Source organism: Patagioenas fasciata, chromosome 1, assembly GCF_037038585.1.
Source record: "Patagioenas fasciata isolate bPatFas1 chromosome 1, bPatFas1.hap1, whole genome shotgun sequence".
Lineage (NCBI taxonomy): Eukaryota > Metazoa > Chordata > Aves > Columbiformes > Columbidae > Patagioenas > Patagioenas fasciata.
The window spans coordinates 115,573,807-115,591,610 of record NC_092520.1 but is presented as its reverse complement, the minus strand read 5'-3'; positions in this window follow the sequence as shown (position 1 = coordinate 115,591,610).

Sequence of the window (17,804 nt, the reverse complement as noted above, 5' to 3'; positions counted from 1 at the left end):
AGAATGAAGTGGCTGACTTGTAGTCAAATTGCATACAGTAGGAGAAGTCTGCATGAGACTCCTTGTGCTTACAAGCCACCAATGTTCAGTGTCATTCTGCTTCCCTGTGGACTCCTGAAAGGAGTTCTTAACCTGGCTACAGCTCAGGCCCTTCACTCCTCTGGAGCCTGGAACAAACTGCTGCTAGTTTGGCAGAGGGGGGGTCAAGTGCAACTGCCACAGAGAGGCAAGTACTTGTGTAAAGTATAACAGTCAGAATTACCACTTGGTTTCTAAAATGTGTTTGAAGACATTTTCTGATTATTTTTGAATTAATTTTACTCATGAAAGTGAAGAGAGATTTTTGACCTCTGGAGTTTTTCTGGATTGAAAAATGAAAAGTTTTAAAAGACCCGTTAGAGTGTCTGTGTGTAGCTAATTATTATAGTTACCACACTTTTTGAAACTACTTTATTAAATATTGATTGGACTCTTGATAGAATAACAGTATCAGCTGGAGAGAGACTCCAGTGTTTTCTGTTTATGTTGTGGTATATCACTGCCATTGGCTAGTTAGGGTTGTTTCTATATTGCAAATTATTAGTCAATGACTCATATGTATGAGAGAAAAATGCTTGCAGAGTGGAAAGCAATGCCCTTAATTCTAGCCTAGCCAGCCACAGACTTGGGTTTGACTAGGAATTTGGGCAGATAGCTAACTATCCGATATGAATAGCAAATTATTTGCTTAACTATTGCCAAGCCAGGCCTACATTTTCCCTGAATGCACTTTGTTAGTAAAAGATACCATGCTTTACATTGCTTATAACCTCATAATTCTCAGTAGGACAAGTAAAATATGAACAACAGTATCAAAAAAAGCACCCAGTTACTCATTTTAAGGCACTAAAAGAACCAGATACGAGGGTAAGGGAACAAAGTTTATTTTTCCTGTGCAGTCACTGCATAGCTTCCCTGAGAGCATTTAGGAACGCTTCGCCAACTCCCTGAAAACCTATTTGCTTAACTCACATCTAAATCCTAAGTTGTGATACTATTCAAACACTGTCTAAGAACAGAGAAACTTGGAATCTCTTGAAAGCTGAAGTTTGAAGTATGAGGATAACAGTGAGAATACAAAATCCATAATTACGGGGACAACAGAACAGCCACCTCCAGTAATTTAGGGCTGGTTGCATTCCTGGGTTGCCTTTCCTTCTGTCATGCATTTCAGTTTTGAGCATTTATTCCACAAATTCCTGGAGCTGTTTTCTGTACCCTTTCTGCATCCAGTATGAATTCCCATAGCTCACTGAACACATCTATAAAACATGTAATACAATATGCATCCAGTACCTGCTTTCTTGTGACAGAATTGCTGCTCCATTTCATACAATTCATCATATTGATCTGTGCTGAACAGGCAGACAATATAGATGACTAGTGGAAAAATGGTGAAGTTGAGATATTTGAAATCATCTCATTGCAGATTGGAGGCAAACTTTACACCCTTTTTAGAGTGTTTTGAAGTCCACTACCCACTTCTGAAGGAGAATTTCTCTAATTTGTTTTAACATGTATAAGCTGAGTTTTTAAACTAAACTAAACAGGGATTTCTCCTGCATGCTTACCATGTTCCAAGCAATACCCAGGAATGATTTGAAGGGCAGCATAGGCCAGCAGCTGTTCTTAGTCGGTAGTAAAGGTGAGACCATGCTACTATGGAGGAAACAAGTTTAGTCCTACAGACATGGACCACAATATAGCAGTTGGACCTAATATCAGAGAACAGTCCTGGCCCGTTTTATTTAGAAGTATGAATGTAGACAAGCAGAGTAACAGGTAAGTGTTTTGCTCAGTACTTCACTATATACATTCCTATTCAGATGTGAAAGATTAAAAATGTGATGCTGTCTTTGGAATATAGCTGTTAGACTAAGTCTTCTAAAACAATAAGACAGTGACTTTACCTCCTGTGAATATCTTCCCTCTCTTCCTATATAGCTACCAGCATGTTGGTGTTAAAATGTTTTACTTTATCATCTACTTTATTTTATTCATTTGTCTTAGAAATGGTACAGAGTTTGTTCATGTATGTGGCAGTAAGTACCGTAGGAATAACCTCATGTTCAGATTCTGATTTAAGCTGTTGAGGTGAGACTTACATCTCAACATTTTCTCTCTAGCAACTTATTCTCTCTACAAATATGAAACTAGAATAATTTTTATGTCTTAATTCTGTGTGATGGGCTTGAGGTGATGCAATAATGTTTGCTAGAACTCACTTCAGCTGTCAGGCAGGTTTCTCCAATTCGGAGGAGGCTGCAGACATGCATGGATGCTTGAGTTGTTACACTAAAAGCAAAATCAGAGCAGTGCCATACTCCACACAGCCTGAAAAATTCTACAGACCTTGTTTTTTATCCTCAAGTGATACCAGATGCAGCTAATCTCATTTTAGAACCTTGTATTTAATTGAGAATAAGCCAGAAGCTACTTTACTTATTGTATCAGTGTTCGTCTACATTACAGAAATGAATGGAGTTTTTCAAGTGTTGTCTTCCCATTCCTACTTCGAATCCAAACTGCAGGGTTAGAAACAATCCATTGATATTAAATGAGTTGCCTACACTGCCAAACAACTTCTACATTTCCCCAAAACTAAGATTACAGTCTAAACCCTGCAGAATGTTGAACCCTTGCTCAATAGCTTTCTGCTGTAAATCTTGCTCTTAGAATCTGCTATTGCCAAAGTCTAATTCCTGAATCCTAGGTTTAATATCATGCTTAAGGAACCTGTAAGCTTCTAATTCTGGCAAGTCGCATTGTTCATTCAAACTAGATGGGCCCCTATATTACCAGATATCTGCTTACCATTTTGGTTGCAGTTCAGTTCAAACAAAGCATCATTTTTTTTAATGAACAGTTATTATATGCTCTTTACTGACAGAAGGTTGCTTCATTCCTATTGCCTATTTAGAATTTCCTTTAAAAAAACCCAAACAGAACAGAGCAAAACAAAATCAAATCAAAACAAACCAAAACCAAACCAAATCCAAAACAGAAACAAAACTAAAACAACCAAACCAAACCAACAAACAAAAACACAAACAAAACCAACAAAACCTAACCATCGTTTTAAAGCTTTGCAGCCACCAAGAAGACGTTGATTACAGATTTACAACCACAAGAGGGCAAACTGCCAGTCATGATCCTAATTTCTTCTTAGAGACTTCTAGGGCTTGGTACCCCTGATTTTTAGATAATGATATCTAAAAGTTTCCAGCACACAACAGGAAATCAAACTCTATGAGGAAGAAAATTTCATATCTAGGAAATTCCAATTAGTGCAGAAGGAAGGCATTTGTCTCTTTAGCAGTGCTTCACTAGTCTTCTGCTTTCTGCCACTGTTTTTCTGTAGAATATAACATGAAACGTAATGAATATGCACCTTGGTTCAAGATACAATGATAACTTCCTAAAAATAAACAAATAGCAATTCTAGCTGAATTACGTTCTTATGCATTTTGCACCATAAGCCTTAGGTTTATATTTGTCCTTAAAATACCACTCCATGACATAGCTGTTTGTTTTCACGTTGCATACAATGCAGTGAGTTGAGTACACCATATTATGCAGTGAGTTTTTATACTATTTGAAAGACATATAAAAGAGAACAGATAAGATTATTTACATATCCCCAACTGAAAAACTTCTAATACTGTATTTACAGCTTCTGATTATCTCATAGGATTTGTGGGATTAGTTAACAATTTCAGACCAACTAGCTCTTGTGTAATGCATTTTTCTCCCTTGTAGCTTCCTTTTGAAGTATATTCACATGTTGTTTTCATTCTTCAGTATTGTTATTCACACTACCTATTCTCTTGATTATTATTCAATTTTTTATGTGAATCATGTGCTTTGAGGAATGTCCAAGTTTTGACAGACATTTTTGTACCAGTCTTATGGGAAATCTGACAAACAATTGGAGCATGAAAACAGGCACATTGGTGCTGCAGAAAGAAATTGTGTTACACTAATCTTACACGCACTGGGCATTTTAAAAATGTAGCTTTCATGAAATAGACACAGCAGATCTTGGTAACATTCTCTGGAGAAGATAAGGCAGCTCATAAACACTGGTGTTTCTTGCATGAAGCACACTGGTTGTGAAGCTTAAGGAGGAGGTTGAGACGCTGAGGTCCATCAGGGAGTGCGAAAGGGAGATCGACTGGTGGAGTAACACCCTTACATGCCGGTCGGAAAGGCCCCAGGGAGGTACCCCCCAAAAGGAGATGGACCTCCTGCCCTCCCGGACAGAGGCGGAGGTCCTGAGACAGCCCCACCCTTGTCGCTGTCGGGCAGAGGTAAATGACCTAAAAGAAGATGAGGGTTGGAAGCTTATTCCAGTTCGGCATCACAGGCAGCCCCCCTCCCTGCCTGATTTGCCTCCCCAGGTGCCCCTCCGTAATAGGTTTGAGGCCCTGGATCTTGAAGAAGAGGTAGGTGAGGAGGTGGTGCCAAGCCTGCCTACAAGATCACATAGGAAGAGGCGGTTGACTACACAACTGAAGACTACCTCTGATAAGAAAGATAGAAGGGTGATTGTAATAGGAAATTCCGTTCTGAAAGGAACAGAGGGCCTAATATGCAGGGTTGACCCTCATCTTAGGGAAGTCTGTAGTCTACCTGGAGCCCGGATCAAGGATATTGCTAGAGAGCTCCCCAGACTGGTGCACCCGACAGACTACTACCCACTGCTGGTCTTCCAGACAGATGGGGAGGAAGCTGCTTCCCGTAGTCTGAGGGGAATGAAGAATGACTTCAAGGTCTTGGGAAGGATGGTGAAAGATTCAGGGGCTCAAGTGATCTTCTCTTCACTCCTTCCCTCTTCAAGTGACGATGTGGGGTGGAATGGGAAAATTCAATCTCTAAATGGTTGGCTCCAAGACTGGTGCTACAGGCAGGGCTTTGGTTTTTTTGATAATGGCTGGTTTTATAAGACTCCAGTCCGGACAGTGTTATGCGGGAAAGGCTTATCTCGCAGAGGCAAAGGGATGCTGGGGCAGGAATTAGCTGGCCTCATTTGGAGAGCTTTAAACTAGGCTCGAAGGGGGATGGGCTTGCAGCTGGACTTGCCCCAGTGGGGCAGCATTCTAAAACAGATGAGGACCAGGTGGCCTCCTGTGCCCCTAGGGAGAAATTGGTGTGCTCTGCTTGCTCCCTGAAATGCCTGTACACCAATGCGCGCAGCATGGGGAATAAGCAGGAGGAGTTAGAATCCTATGTTCGGTCGGGAGATTATGATCTGGTGGCAATTACACAAACGTGGTGGGACAGTTCACATGACTGGAATGTGGTCATGGATGGCTACGCCCTTTTCAGGAAAGACAGGCCAGCCAGGCGTGGTGGTGGAGTTGCTCTCTATGTGAGAGAGCAACTGCAACGTACTAAATTCTGCCCAGGAGCGGATGAGGAACGAGTCGAGAGTGTATGGGTCAGGATCAAGGGACAGGCTGGCAGGGGTGATACTGTTGTAGGTGTCTATTACAGGCCACCAGATCAGACTGAGGAAGTTGATGAGGCCTTCTATGGGCAGCTGAGAGTGGCCTCACAGTCACAGGCCCTGGTTGTTGTGGGTGATTTTAACTTCCCTGATGTTTGCTGGAAGGACCATTCAGCCAGCCAGCCACAGTCCAGGAGGTTCCTCCAGTGCATTGATGATAACTTCCTCATGCAGATGGTGGAGGAGCCGACCAGGAGAGGTGCACTGCTGGATCTCATCCTCACTAACAAAGAGGGTCTGGTCGAAGCAGTAAAGGTCGAGGGCTGCCTGGGTTGCAGTGACCACGAGATGGTGGAGTTCAGCATCTCGTGTGGCAGGAACAGAATAGCAAGTAGAATTGCAACCCTGGACTTTAGCAGGGCTAACTTCGGCCTTTTCAAGCAATTGCTGGGGGAAATCCCATGGGCAAGACTGCTTGAAGGAAAAGGGGCCCAAGAGAGCTGGATTGCATTCAGAGATTGCTTCTTCCATGCTCAGGATCAGAGCATCCCCACACGTAGGAAGTCGAGGAAGGGAGCCAGAAGGCCTGCGTGGTTGAATAGGGATCTGTTGGGTATGCTCAAGCAGAAGAGGCGAGTTTACAGGTCATGGAATCGGGGGCTGGTCACTTGGGAGGAATATAAGGCTGCTGTTAGAGGATGCAGGAAGGCAGCTAGGGTAGCCAAGGCCTCCTTAGAATTACAGCTGGCGAGAGGGGTCAAGGACAGCAAGAAGAACTTTTTCAAATACATAGCAGATAAAACTAATACCAGAGGCAATGTAGGCCCACTGATGAATGAGGTGGGTGCCCTGGTGGCAGAAGACACAGAGAAGGCAGAATTGCTGAATGCCTTCTTTGTCTCTGTCTACTCTGCTGGAGGCTGTCCTGGGGAACCCTGTACCCCTGAGACCCCAGATGAAGCCAGGTCAATGGAGGAGTTTGCTTTAGTCGATAAGGACTGGGTTAGGGAACAATTAAATAGTCTGGACATCCATAAATCCATGGGTCCAGATGGGATGCATCCGCGGGTGCTGAGGGAGCTGGCTGAAGTCATTGCTAGACCGCTATCCATCATTTTTGCCAAGTCTTGGGAAACGGCAGAGGTGCCCGAGGACTGGAAGAAAGCAAATGTCACTCCAGTCTTCAAAAAGGGCAAGAAGGAGGACCCGGGTAATTATAGACCGGTCAGCCTCACCTCTGTCTCTGGGAAAGTAATGGAACAGCTTATCCTTGGTGTCATCTCAAGGCACATCAGGGATAAGAGGGTCATTAGGGGCAGTCAGCATGGCTTTACCAAGGGTAAGTCATGCTTGACCATCCTCATAGCCTTTTATGAGAATGTAACAAGGTGGATGGATGATGGCAGAGTGGTGGATGTGGTCTACCTTGACTTCAGTAAAGCCTTTGACACAGTCCCTCACAGCATCCTCACAGCTAAATTGAGGAGGTGTGGTCTAGACAATAGAGTAGTGAGGTGGGTTGCAAACTAGCTTAAAGAGAGAAGCCAGAGAGTGGTGGTCAATGGTGCAGAGTCCAGTTGGAGGCCAATATCTAGTGGAGCGCCTCAGGGGTCAGTACTGGGGCCAATATTATTCAATATATTCATTAATGATTTAGACAAGGGAATTGAGTGTACCATCAGCAAGTTTGCTGATGACACTAAGCTGGGAGGAGTGGCTGACACGCCAGAAGGCTGTGCTGCCATCCAGCGGGACCTGGACAGGCTGGAGAGTTGGGCGGGGGATAACCTGATGGAATTTAACAAGGGAAAGTGTAGAGTCCTGCATCTGGGCAGGAACAATCCCAAGTTCCAGTATAGGTTGGGGAGTGACCTATTAGAGAGCAGTGTAGGGGAAAGGGACCTGGGGGTCCTGGTGGACAACAGGATGACCATGAGCCAGCACTGTGCCCTTGTGGCCAGGAAGGCCAATGGCATCCTTGGGTGTATTACAAGGGGGGTGGTTAGTAGATCGAGAGAGGTCCTCCTTCCCCCCTACTCCGCCCTGGTGAGACCCCATCTGGAATATTGTGTCCAGTTCTGGGCCTCTCAGTTCAAGAAGGACAGGGAACTGCTGGAGAGGGTCCAGCGTAGGGCAACAAAGATGATTAAGGGAGTGGAGCATCTCCCTTATGAAGAAAGGCTGAGGGAGCTGGGGCTCTTTAGTTTGGAGAAGAGGAGACTGAGGGGTGACCTTATTAATGTTTATAAATATATAAAGGGTGAGTGCCACGAGGATGGAGTCAGGCTCTTCTCAGTGGCAAACAATGATAGGACAAGGAGTAATGGGATCAAGCTGGAACACAAGAGGTTCCACTTTAATTTGAGAAAGAACTTCTTCTCAGTGAGGGTAACAGAGCACTGGAACAGGCTACCCAGGGAGGTTGTGGAGTCTCCTTCCCTGGAGACATTCAAAGCCCGCTTGGACACATTCCTGTCATACAACCTAGGCGTTCCTGCTCCAGCAGGGGGATTGGACTAGATGATCTTTTGAGGTCCCTTCCAATCCCAAACATACTGTGATACTGTGACTTCTTTTGTAGTTCAGTATAAACCAGTTCTGATGCTATTTTTTGTTGATGGAAAGAGGTTATAATACGGTGTTCAGAAATGTGGTGGTATTTTAAGCTGCTACCAGCTTCTTCCTTCCTTTCCGTAACTGTTTATTGCAAATTCTTGGCTAGAGGTCAGTGACATAGAGAACTGAGTCGACAGAACAAAACAGATATGCACACCTAATCTGTTCCAGTACAAAGTCAGTAAGCTTAATTTACATTTGTAAAACTGTTACAGAGATAACTGCTGTCTGATCTATTCTACTTCTTTTGGTACCAATCCTTCTTACACACCTGCTTGGTATATAGATATAAGACAAAGGGTAGGTCAATAGGACGTGATAGTGTCTTCTAGAATTCCCCAAGTTTGGATTTATTATGCTGATGCAGTCATATAGCATTTTAGTCCAAAATCATTTCGGGCAGCTTTGCTCATTAAACTATTCTTCATTGTACCAAATAAAGCCATATCCTAAGGGAGTTTAAGACCAGTGAAGTACACATAAAAATGTCTCATGTAACACTAAGCTTGTGTATATATGTCACTGGGACTGTACAGATTTAATCAAAATATTTTTCTTATATGTCTTACTAGTGAAAGAGATGTTACCACATGAGCAAAAATGGTCAACGACAAGGCTTTCCATCCAGGAAAAACAAACAAACAAACAAACAAAAAGCAGTATTTATTAATTTTAATTTTATTTCACATTAGCACAAAAGTAATGAAAATACACTATTTTTTTGTAGCAACTGACATTTTAAAAACAATACTAACCAATAAAATTGTGATTTTGACATTTCAAAAACATTTTTAATATATGAACACTATAACAGTAAAATTTCCAGTTAGGTAATTATGTTATTCCTTAGCTGTATCCAATCTGCCTCACAACTATGACTGAAATTACAACCCTGTTGTCCTTAGCTGCCCTTCTTTTCTGGAGCTGATGTTGAACACGTACTTCAGGTGTATTGGCTCAATGTACTGATGAACCATGGTTGCAAGATCAATAGGTAGTTTTCACTAGTCCAGAGGACAGATGTGTGTGCCTGGTCGATCTGATGAAAAATCAAAACACGCCAGCAGATGTGAAGTTTTCACTTGCTATCTCAAGAAATGTTTATGGAAAATTGTTATCAGTTCTGCCACACAAGTTACATGATGCCTACAACTCATAAAACATACTTCTTAGTGAATCCTGAATTATTTTCATTTCCTAATAAAAATATATATTATTTTTAATATTAATATGAAAGACTCAACTTTTTTTTTTTTTTTTTTTTCTGTGGGACTATTTTTAGCATTCATGAGCATTTCATCTGTGTGATTTAAAGCATGGGAGAGAAAAGGCACTGAGAACTGTTGGGTTTGACCTGTGCTATTTTGATACTGAATCTGTTTTAGATCTTGCCTAACATTTTAGTTTCCAAGGTTATGCATATAAGTGCTTTGCTTGCTGTTCTGGCAACAGTTGACACATTTCACAACAAGATGTATCTCATGGTTTTCTCTGATGTAACAGGAACAGAAAGGATAAAAGAGCAGGGTCTCGTTATTAATGGATCAAATGGACTCTTTTCCCTTCAGGGATAGGTTTGCAATGTCCAAATATTTATGCATTACCATCTTGTGCTAGACATTTATTTTATGTGCTGAACCATTTGTGTTGTATTTTCATGTAAATTAACACAACCAAAATGATATGCCACAGGGTATGGGAAAAAATACCCCATGTCAAATAAGTGTTGACGTCTGCCTTGTTTGGCAGCATCTGTCCATTTCAGTATCCAGGATGCCTGCCAGAGCTTCATTGGTCTTCATTCATTGATATTGACACTGGGAACAAGAAGAAGACACTTAAGGCATAGAATTAGATGGTAAAAAGGCACTTAGCAGAGTCTCCCCAATTCATAATTTTAAAAACACTGTTTAAACACTTGCCTGTAAGACAAAGTATCAGTCAGAAGGACCTCAGAAAGCTCAGAGCTGTTAAAAGAAATACAACACACCGTAAAAAAATACATAAAGCTCAGAATAGAAACGTGCTTTTACACTTGCAGTGAAATTCAGGTGAATATTCTCTATTTGAATATGAAATAGTTCTTCACAACTGAAGTTCATAAACCAGTGCACAATTTTACACAGCAAGGTAGAAAACATACACAGCAGAAGCTATTATGAGATTAAACTGGAAATTATATTGTGGAACAGATTGATATTCCTTTGACAATCATAACATGTTCTGGCTATGAATACTTACTCTGTATCTGAGTCTTTTAAACATTTTGGATTTAAAGAGCCAAATCTTTTTCTGAGTAAATCTTTCCAAGTGCTACGGCAAAGTTGTAGTCCATTGACTCACAAAGTTCTTCAGCAGAGTACAAATAAAATAAAACCTAATACCCTTAAACTATCTCTAGCTTTTGTACATACCTTCTTTTATTTTCAGTAACACCGATCCATGACACCACAAAATAATTTGAGAATGGCTATGAAGACAAATTAAACTTTTAGTGGATGAACTTAAGGTGCTGTTCCAAGTGAAATTTGCTTTCACAAATTTTGCTAGATTTGCTATATAAAATGTTGTAAATATTTTAATTTTATTTTGTTTTATAAATTAGGATACTATAAGAATAAAATCTGTATTATATATATAGAACTTATGGTCTACAGGGGAAAATATACATTTTAAATAAACAAAGTATTGCCTGAAATTTGGAGATTCTAAAACCTATCAGGGTAATCTGCTCTACTGCTTGATTATCCCCATAGTGAAAGCTCTTTCCTGATACACAGCCTGAACATCTCTTGTTTCAACTTTACCTGTTGACCCTCACTCTCCCCTTCTGCACCACTGTGAGGATGACCCCTTGTTGATGCTGGGTAGCTGTTAGGTGTCCCTCAAGCCATCTGTTTTCCAGGCTAACCCAACCCAGCTAACCCAGCCTCTCTTCATGTCACAAGTGCTCCAGTCCCTGCACTTTGGGAGCCCTCTCCTTTCTTGTGTTGGAGCCCAAAACTCAATGTAGCATCTGGAAGTGGTCTGATGAGTGCTGCATATCAGTGAATAATCCCTTCCTTCAATCTACAGGATGTGCCACTGTTCATACATCCCGAGAGCTGTTGGACACCTTTGCTACCGGCATACATCATGGGTTCATGTTCTGCCTGCTGCACACCACCACTCCAGGAACTCTCGCACAGAGCTGCTCCCCAGTCCCTCTGCACCACAGCTCTGTTCTCCCAGAGGCTCTGTTCTCCCAGGCACACCACTCTTGCCATACTTGCCTTTAAAATGATTGAATAAAACTGCTTTGTTTTTCCTCTCCCCTTCTCTTTAGGAGAAACAAAGATCTTGGATAAATTTCTTCATATTTAGAAGAAATTATTAGACCCTAAGGAGACCACAGACCACAGCCAACAAACTAAAATATGCCCATGTCATTTGAGGCCATTATTTTTCTCAGTTCTTTGGTACCACATCCATGATTTGTGCTTGGAGTAAGTAATTGCAAATAGCTTAAGAGATAATTATAGAAGTGATTCATGACTGAACAAGACCTTGTATCTCTTGAGAAAGCTGATTTACTTTCTTTCCGAATAATACAATGTATAATTCTTTTGTATAATATAATATCCATTTTAATGGACACATAGGTATTCATTTGGCAGACACTTTAACTGTAAGTATGTAATTACTGTCCATGAATTCTCTGAGAAATCTGATTGTTTAAAGCTTCTTTGTGATTCTCCATAGATTTGAACCTAAACGTGGGTTGCATTAGGGATTTGTCTACAATAAATTTTGCCACCCACACTACGAAAAGATGTTCATGGTGGATATTTGTCACTTATTTTAGAGATTATCTAACTTCAAGAAAGCTCATTAAGCTATTGTATTTCTCCCACCTTCATCTCCCGTTGTCCTTGCTATACAAAACTAAATGTCATGGGGGTAGGAAGAAACACTTCAATAGTAGTATTTCAATCTACATTACCACAGGACACCAAGTATAATGTGAAAAACCAAATGGGGCAAATCATATGACACATTCCATATTAAATGCAGATTACTTAAGTATTTATGAGACTATTTGCATCTAATCTAACACATTTAGGCAATTTTCAGTACAAAGGAAAATGTGGCTCTCAGAAGGGAAGGGGACAATGTTGAATTATTTCTCTCCAAAGACATCTTACAGAACTTGAATGGAAGAGCCATTGCTACTCCTCTGAATAATACCTGTGAACGTTAGCTCTCTATTAGAATGCTTCGTGGCTGAAGAGATACGGAAGTTAACATCGTCTCAATTTTAGGTCATGTATATCCATATTTGTGCCTAGAAACAAAAAAGAAATACAACAGGATGGAAGATAACCCTGTCATCTTCTTTGTCCTATTGCCAGAACACATACATCTTTACTATGGTGGATTTAAGAAGTATAGTACCTGCAATCACAAATCTAATAAGGGGGAAATTTTTGTTAAAGCTTTTAAATCCAACAGTTTGAAAGAAACAAGGGCATTTAAAAATTGTTTCAAAATGAATTGATAAATATTTCTCAACTTTTAGCTCTGCACTATAATTAGGCAAAGATTTTGTTCTTGGGAATATGGCAATGACAATTGAAAAGTGTGTAGCTTCTTCAGACACTGAATCTTCATATTATTTCCTCTATACAATTTTTCTTGCTGGTCTAAAAAGAGTTACAACCCAGACCAGGAAATCTTTCAACATTACTTGCTAGTAAACATTATGGGGGAGCTACGAGCATAAAAGAAAACATTTGGAATCCTCCCTGTATGAACAGTTCTTGTTTAAACCATTTTTTACTAGGAGATTTCAAATGACTTTATAGTCCAGCCAAATTAATCTTTATAAAGAGATAGGATTGGTCACATCTAAACTTAGAATAATAAACATGAACCTGAGACAATTTTTATTTTTGCAGAGATAATTGCTAAAAATTATTATTTTGCTAAATATGAGAAAATAAGGAGTAATAGGAAATAGACTGGCTTTTTCCTATTAAAATCAGAGGGTTCATTGTGTTTCATTTCAGATCCACTGATTCCACACTGTTAATAATAACTGTTTACATCACTCAAAAGCAACATGGAAAACCAAGGTCAATGGTATTTTATTTTCGAATACGTAGGAGAAATCTATTTGTATCAAAAAACCTAGGCTGTATCCATCCCAGAGACATTCTTAAGACTGTGCTAGAAGAAATAATTATTAGAGATACAGCACATAGTTAAAAGAAATTATATGTAAGTAAAAGTGCTTAAATGCAACTTTATACAGTTTTACTATAGCTGTATAATCAACCTTATATTCCAATCACTTTAATTCCCTTAGCATGAATGGAATATTGAAAACATTCATTACATTATCAAGCAACCAGCAGGGAAGTTACAGTGGAGTGGTTGTATGATTGTTTTAATTGACCCTTTTGAAGTAATATTGTGTGCATCATAATTTATACATAGTATTGAGTTTTAGTACCACAATCTGATATGGAATTCCTCATCATTATTAGCAGAAAAAAAATTGGATTACTGCTTTATTTTTAACTTCTTTACCAAAATCTCTCATCTGTGGCAATGTAATCAATATAGGACATTAACTTCTATGCCTCATGTTAATGATTTTTTTCATTACCACTCTGCCTAAAGCACAGAAATATGTTAATAACACTCTCTTCCACCAAAAAAAACCAAAAGTAATTCTTGCTATTCTACTATATATTCTACACTACAACATATGCAAAAAGGATAATTATCAACTCACTGTATTAGAGAGAAAAGGGGGAAAAATGCATAAACATGTTCATTTTACAGGGAGAAAAGCTATCTAGAAAAACTTATAACTATAGCCATGAAAAAGGATACCCACAAGTGCCCCAAATTCAAAAGTCTATCCTTCACAGTGAACACAGATCAATGGGTAAGATGCCCCTGAGCTTTCTCTTTTCCAGGCTGAACAGTCCCAGCTGTCTTAGCCTCTCCTCCTATGACAGGTGTCCCAATCTCTCAATCAGGTTCATGGTCCTCCACAGGACTTGCTGCAATATATATCCATGTGTCTCTTGTACTGTGGAGACCAGAAATGTACCCAGCTCTCTGACTCTATGTACCCAGAGCTGAGCAGAGGGGAAGGATCACCTCCATCAGCCAATTGGCAACGGTCTTCCCAAGGCAGCCCTGGAGGCTGTTGCCTTTCTTTTCTGTGAGCGTGAATCGCTGGCTCATGGTCTATTTATTGTCCACCAGGACCCCAAAGCCCTGCTCCTTTCTAGCCAGTTGGCCTCCTGTGTCTGCTTATGCATATGGTCATTCCTCTTGGGATTCCTATTGGACCACTTTTCCAGACTGACAAGGTCCAACTGAATGGCCACAAAACCATCTGATATATCAACCACTCCTCTCAGTTTTGTGTCCTGTACAAACATGCGGTGCATGCATGCTGTCCCATCATCCTGGTCACTGATGAAGCTGTTGACCCATATTAGCTCTGGTATTGACCCTGAGGAACAGCATTAGTGACTGGCCTCAAACAGGACGTTATGTTCACAACCCTTTAAGCCCAGCACCTCGGTCAGTTTTCAGTTCAGTGTGACTGGTCATGAACCGATTTGATGGGTGTCATGTGCCAACATGCGGTTATAAAACCCTCAGTAGTGAAGATGGGGGAAAGCTTTGTGGGAAAAGTGGGGAAAGGTTATGTATTAGTGTTCAGCATCAGGCTGGTGGGTGCAAGAACTATCTTTGCCTCAGCTCAACTGAGCAGAGATACGGGCACACCTCAGGGAACTATAGATGCTTGTATGTGTAAAGCTTTCCCTGACACAGCCTGTCCTACCTTAGAAGTGTCATGTTGCCTGCTGTTCCTTTTCTTGCCAGGAGAAGGCTGATGTTTATTGTTTTCATTAATGCAACAGATCCAGGTGCATCCTCAGCACCCAGGAGGTCTTACTAATAGTATTTAATTTGGATGCACACAGAGTTTAGTATTTCAAAATTAATTTATTTTACATATAGAAGTGATTAATATCTATAGTCTTTATCAATTTATAGGCCTTCAGTGTTTGGAACTCAAATTAATGATTTATTTTATTTTTAATGTTGTATTTGTCTGCCACTTAGTGCCTTTTTTTCTTAATGTTAGATTAATATATTACAAATGTGTCTCTTATTTCACAGGTTTATTTTTTATTTATTTCATAGTCAAGTGAGAAGTCAAGAGCAACACAGGCAAAACAGAAGACCTCTCAGAGGAGCATAAGAACACGACATGACAATAAATATTGAGCCATATGATCTCAGTCTAGGTCGTAAGCCCTATGAGGAGCTCTGTTATGCAGCATGTTGCATGCTACCCACGTATCAAAATACAAAGGTATATAAAGCAATAGGTTCTGAAATGAGAATGCTATCAGTGGTAGTTTGTCTTTAGGAAAGTATTTGTGTATCATATCCAGTTATATTAGAACTAGTGTTTTCCGCTATAAGCTCATGACTTAAAGAGGCACCATACCACAGCTGTTTATGTGAACGTGCAGAAAATTTAAAAAAAAAAAAAAAAAAAAGGAAAAAAAAAGTACCACATCCTATGAGCATAAATATCTGGGCTGTAACAGAACAAAAAACAGAACCATTGTAAAATGCCCATGTTAATCATTAAACAGGTAAAAACATTGATATGTTGTTTTCATTTCAAAGATGAATTGTCAATCAAGTTCAGATGACAAAATAATGGTGTACATTCAGAGCCACAGTTTATATATTCCATAGTCTTAAATTACAGACTATTTTCTATTGATACTCTGAGATCCGAATCAAAATAATTGTATTTAATTACAAAACATAGGCTGAGTTAATTGTTCAAAATACACGCAGATGAAAGTAATACAAAATTTTGTCTATGAAGCTACTATAGAATGACTAAATTCTGCAGGCTGTGAAGTACTCTGTGGTCAACATCAGATGACTTAGAGCACTTAGAGAAAATTCAAGATTTTATCAAGTTCGCTCTGAAGTGTCTCTCCATGGGCTTCATACACATTTGGCTTCAGTGTAAATCCAGTATAATCTAATTACTTTTTATTATTAATTAGCTGTACACCTTTGGAATCAAAGCCTTTGACTGATATGTAAAGTAACTTTAACTGATGTTTGGAATAATATTAACCTCTTTCAGCTTTCCTAAGCAATCTGTATATTTTTTCAGATTTTCTGTCTGATTCCTTCTGATGCATTTTATGAATGTATTTCATTACCAAAGAGAGCCTACATTTGGATTTTCTTACTTTGAAGGCAGCTGAAACATCTCCAGGCATATTCCTCTGCTGCTCTTTCTAAATGCCACCCAACAGATTAATTCACCGTTTCAGGAAGACAGAGTCCTAACCTGACTCTGGTTTAGTGTAGCCAGTAGTTGGACTATTAAGTGGAGTATTACAGAGAGGATTTGGAAATTTCCATTTTTGCATTACTTTTAATTGGTTGGTGGTTGGTTTGTTGGTTGGTCAGCAGAGTTTTACTGTAGCTGCATAGTACTACCTTTTTGGTTTTGTTTTGTTTTGCTTTGTTTTGTTTTGTTTTTTTAATTTGAAGACCTGTAGAGGCTTACTGCTATGGGTAGTTATTTTTGGCTTACTAGGAAGAAAGCATACAGACTTCCTGAACCTTCTGAAAAACTACTTCATCAAAGAAGAGGGTTTCCACTGGGAATTATAAGGCTTCTTAAGGACCCCCTGTGACATACAGCTGGGCCATGATATTCCTTTTTTTTTTCATGTTCATAGTTATGATCTCAAGCTCACACATGCATCCATTTTAAACAAGGTTCCAGTGAAGAAAACATGGGGATAATTCAGCACAGGCTAAATACCTGGGTATTCATCTAATTTCTAAGAGTAGCAGCCACAACTCCAAGATGAAATTCCTGGTTAAAAATAAACTAGTTTTTAGAATATTCTCTATGAATGTGCAAAAGACAGATTCAAGACCCTGCTGTTATTAATTCAAATGGAAAACTTGGTGATATATCTTCCACATCAAATGAAGGTATCTAAAAGATAACTTCTCTACATTAGGCTTCCAACCGATTTCAGAAATTCTCTGTTTCAATCATGATATGAGACAATAAAAATTATGACATTGCAGATTTTCTTTTCAGAGACAAGAGAATCGTTGATGACATCTCTGATTTCTTAGTAGCAGTAAATTGATCAGAATATTCTTCCATTCATTGCTTTTCATCAAATTTAAATCTCTTCATTCCACATATATAGTATATTATCTCCCAGAAGCTGGTATCTCATTCCAGTGTCCCAGTTACACCTGGCAGCTGTGCCCTTCTTCATCAAGATTACAGCTCCTTTTTCTCACTTCTTTTTCATATTATAAATTGTGTGTGATATTTTGTAAAGTTGAACAATATTTCTTCCCACAATCATTTTAGCTTTCATCCACACATGTATAAATTTTGTGGATAAAATATGATAGAGTAGTGTCAATATTTTAGCCTATGTCCCAGCAAAATAGCAAGATTCTCAGCCTTTCTCAAAGAATTTATGATGTTTAATGCTCTCTTCTTTATTCTTCAAATGTCAGGTCTACGTACATTCAGCTTTCATAAAGCATAGACTCTAGAACACACTCAGCTTCAAGAAATAATCCAATTACTTTTCAATAGTTTCTGTCATGC